This window comes from Carassius gibelio, chromosome A24 (assembly GCF_023724105.1).
Source record: "Carassius gibelio isolate Cgi1373 ecotype wild population from Czech Republic chromosome A24, carGib1.2-hapl.c, whole genome shotgun sequence".
Classification (NCBI taxonomy): Eukaryota; Metazoa; Chordata; class Actinopteri; order Cypriniformes; family Cyprinidae; genus Carassius; species Carassius gibelio.
The window spans coordinates 20,041,276-20,046,257 of record NC_068394.1 but is presented as its reverse complement, the minus strand read 5'-3'; positions in this window follow the sequence as shown (position 1 = coordinate 20,046,257).

Sequence of the window (4,982 nt, the reverse complement as noted above, 5' to 3'; positions counted from 1 at the left end):
AGCTTACTCGTATGACATCGCAAGTATTAAAATCCTGCCAGATGCTTTCCCACTTAATCAATCTTGGACTTTCCATCCGACCACCAGCGAAGCTAACCCGATTAAAAAAGGCCGGTTAACCCCCCCCCCCCCCAAAAAAAGCGACATTTACCTATCGAACACCAATGAGTACATCACAGCCAAAACAAATTTTCCCTCCGATGGCAAGATGTACCCATCCAATACCGCAAGTTACGCTTTTGCCGAACACTAACGGGGCTTCACAGATAAAACAATCTCAATTTTCCCTCCGATGGCTGGAGAGACTACCCATCTGGTGTCGCAAATTTTAATAAATAATAATAATAATAATAAATAAATATAAAAATAAATATAAAAAATAAAAATAAATAAATAATAAATAAAAAGACACCGGATGCTGGCCATAGCCTCCCGGCCAGATAACCTTAACTTTTTCAATCCTATGGCCGGCAAGGCTTCTCTCTTCGATGCCAAGAGCTTGAGCTCCCATTGGATGCTGACGAGAGCCTCCCGCCAGACAACCTCACCTTTTCCATTCTGCGGTCAGCAAGGCTTACCCGTTCGTTGCCAGGAGCTCACACTCCCTTCAGACGTAGGTGTAAGCCCCCGGCTACCTGCTTTGCCATTCTGTCTTACGTACGGAGAGGTTTACCCATGCACGGAGTCAGGGCTCCCATTGAATGTAGGTGAGAGCTTCCCGGCTAGACAACCTTACCTTTTCTGTCTTTTGGCCAGCGAGGCTTAACCGTTCTATCCGGGAGCTAAGCTCCTGTCGGACGAAGGTAAGAGCCTCCCGGCCGGACAACCTTTTCCGTCCTTCAGCCAGAGAGGTTTACCCGTTCGATTCCTGGAGCTAAGCTCCTATCGGACATCGGTCCGAGCCTCCCGGCTAGACAACCTGACCTTTTCCACCCTTGGCCAGCGAGGCTCACCCATTCGATGCGAGTGCTCCCATCGGATGCTGGCGAGAGCCTCCTGGCCAGCCAACCACGACCTTACCACGTGGTTTAGGTTACAAACCTACATGCTGCAAGTACCAAACACACAAATGAAACCCTCCTTCCCCCAAACCCTCCTTCCTTCCTACGGTCACCAAGGCTTACCCGTCTCTTGCCGGGAATAGCAAACTCCCATAAAACGCTGACGACAGCCTAACGACCAAACAAACTTACTTTTTCCATCCTACGGCCTGCGAGGCTAACCCAGTTTTGTCCCCGCTGGACGCTGGCAAGAGCCTCCTGGGCACCTATCGTTACCTTTTCTGTCCGCCATCCGGAGAGGCTTGCCCGTTCGATGCGCATGCTCCCTTCGGACGCCGGCGAGAGCCTCCCGTTTAGACAACCTTACCTTTTCCTTTTCTATGGTCAGCGAGGCTTACCCGTTCGATGTGTGTGCTCCCTTCGGACGCTGGCGAGAGCCTCCTGGACAGACTTGCTTTACGTTTCCACTCTACGGTCGGCGAGGCTTACCCGTTCGATGTGTGTGCTCCCTTCGGACGTCGATAATCGTCTCTCGGCCACGTAACTTACCTTTCCATTTGACGGTAGGCGAGGCTTAACCGTCCGACGCTACGAGTCTCGTCCTCTCGCCAAATCCTGCAAAAAAAAAAACTCTCAGCTACTCACATCTTTTAACCCCGTCTGGCGAGGCTCACCCTTTCGATGTTCTGAGTTAGAAGCCCCATCGGATGCTGCGAGAGTCCTCCCAGTCGGGTTTTCCTTTCCAACCCTCCCCCTCCGCCGAGGCTTACCCGTCTGTCGCGTGTGCTCCCTTCAGACGTCTGGCGAGAGTCTCCCGGACGGGCCTATGCTTGCCGGCCGCAAGCGAGTCTCATCCATCCGATGCCGTGAGTCAGGATCTCCCTTCGGATTTCGCCAGAGTCCTCCTTGTCGGCCAGCCCAAAGCTTTTTATCTGCCAAACCGAGAAGACCCAGACGTCCGTCATCCTGAGTCTCAATCTCCTGTCGGAGACTTCATGGGCCCTCTCGGTCAGTGTTAGGCCCTTCACCCACTGAATAGCAGGGGCTATCAGCCAGTAGGGCCCGTACACCGACACCGTAACCCATTCCGGTCGAGGCAACTCGGGTCCTCCCGGTCGGGCATCACAACCACGCTGCTCCTCCTCATCGGCCGGTAGGGCTCACCGTTCCAACGCCAAAAAGCTCCAGTTGAGCATCGGCTCGAGCCCTACCGACCGGGCGCCAACAACCACATAGTTCACTAGCTGAAGCCGGTAGGGCCAACTCTCCCAATGCCCTTCCAGCCTGCCAACGAGATGACTTCTCAGAAACCAAATCAGCCCCAACCAGTAATCTGCTTTTTTTGGGGGGCATTCTTTAAACTGGCGGCTGTCCTCTTGTACATTTGCCTTTTTAGGGGGTACTCTAGGTTCGGGCCATTCCCGAGCTCGGAGCCCTTCCCCGGACAGCACGCCAAATACGCATACCATACCTCAGCTAATTATATGTAAGCATGAACTAGTGAAATGTAATTATCAATAAGATTCGGGAGGAGCGTGTCAGATACTTAGCCTAATCAACACAGGTGGACCACAATCAAGTAATCAATCCCATAGTATAAATATCGCTGACTTACCTCTATCCATTGACGGTTTATCAGCATCCCTCCTCCACCCCATCTCCTCACTTCAAGTTCACTTTATAATATACAGGGAAGGGGGGGTACTCTAGGTTCGGGCCATTCCCGAGCTCGGAGCCCTTCCCCGGACAGCACGCCAAATACGCATACCATACCTCAGCAAATTATATGTAAGCGTGAACTAGTGAAATAAAGGCACGCTTTGATTTGATTAGCAGATGGCAGCCAGTTTGAAATTACATGACTGCCACCTAATGGACTGGATTGAGGTGCATGTAGGAACTTTCTGAATTCTCACTATCAACATGTATTTTTTAGGTAATTTGTTAAATGTAAATTATACATTATTTAAAAAGACCTCCTGGGAAAACTATGTTGCTGCTGGAAAAGGTGTTATTGAGGCCAGCAGGGGGTGCTCACCCTGCAGTCTCTGTGGGTCCTTATGCCCCAGTGTGGTGACAGAGACACTATACTGTAAAAAACACTGCCTGGGTGAACCAAATATTTTAACCAAGTATAAAAATCTGCCATAAAAACACTGGTTGTATTACACAAAATATAGTTTCTTGTATTTTATATAAACACATGAATAAACAAAATGTTAACACATTATTTAAAATATATTTTAATAATAATAATAATAATAAAATTAAGCTGTTTACTGTATATGCAATTATGTAACTAATAGCTTGTCACAGTAAATCCTGTTTAATATAGCTTCAATGGATTGCTTTCGGTCTCAATCATAAATAAACACGATCAACTCAGGCATGTTTCGAAGCAATTTCTTGAAATTTGTATTTAAAATGTAGGTTTTTCCATTAGATTGGCTGGCGGTCAGATGTACTGACATTATGCAGAAGAGCTGGGTTAAGGAATGCCTGGTCGTTATTACACTTTTTTTCGTGGACTATTTGAATTTTTTTGTAAGTCTGGTTTATCGTCCAGTTCACTAGAAGTTTGCTGTCCAACAACTGTACGCCAGACGGTCAAATTAATACATCTAATGCACTTTTAAACAAATATAACCGAGAGGAACATTTAACGTTACAGGTTATTCTTTTTCTTCATCTGCTCAAAATGTCTTTTGACAGTTCAGCATATTTCAACATTGTCATACTTGGGTTATGGGTAAGAACCAATGAAGCATAATAAAACTTCCACGTGCATTAGAATTATGTGTCCTGATTATTTTTCTGAGGAATGAAGTCAACAAAAAGTTATAAATCATTTTATATATAATAAAATTTAATGTGATCACTTTTTTCTTTTTTTATTAGTACATATCAGAACAAGTATGATTAATTTTTTACAGTTTTTAAGTGTTGCACATGACAACACATTAATTCAGCACAGCTGCTGAGGTTGTTACCTCACAAATAAATGTACTAACCATTCTTTTTACAATGGCTTGTTAATTAAGGATGTATATTATAGTAAACAATGCTATATTGCCCAATTGAGCTCATTTCATAATTAATGGACTTTCCACACTGAACACCACTAACAATAACTAGTTTGTTGGTAGATGTTTATATTTCAGTACTGTAGTACATTATAAATCAGAATGCAATAACATAGTGTGTTTTAATGATCATACTTAAAAATATTATTAAAAGAATACAACTTTATTTGGACGAATACCTTCCTAAACCTATACTGCTAACCACCTAATGACACTGTATTATTTATGAGACGTTTTATTTCAAATTTTCAAAAATTATTGAAAATCTGATCTGATATGTGATGGGAAAAGGAGTAGCCTAGAACAAGTTTAGTAAAGGGCAGCCTCGAACTCAGGTAGCTCATGTCAAAATCATTAAACACTCTCTTTTGCCCGATCACTACTGATATATCGGATAAATAGCCATCTTTTGCAATGCTGTTTATCACAGCCTGGCATTGGTGGGTTGAGTTACTGTAAATAGTCTTTGCCAACAAATTATTAATATATTATATTACTTCAATATTTTTATTGCTCAGTATCTTTGAAATGATCTGTACTGTATAAAGCTCTATAGAGATAAAGGTGAGGGGATTTGACTTGATCAGAAATGTGCTGTAGAGATTAAAGTACAATTTATGTCCTACTTACAATATTGTTTTCAGATCCACAGCGACAGTTTGTAGTTTACAGTAACATGTATGTATAAAAGTGTTTTATAAGTACCATTCCACACCTCCAGTTCACTCTCACATTTGAAGATGAAACATTACATGGAGAGCATTGGGTTCTGGGAAACATTACCCCATGCAGTGTCTTCAGATGCATTTTCAATATTGCAGAAGATGAAGGTAAATGAGATGTGACCAGATGTGTAAAAGAACAATTGTGATAGCAAAAAGACAAGAAACCATTACAG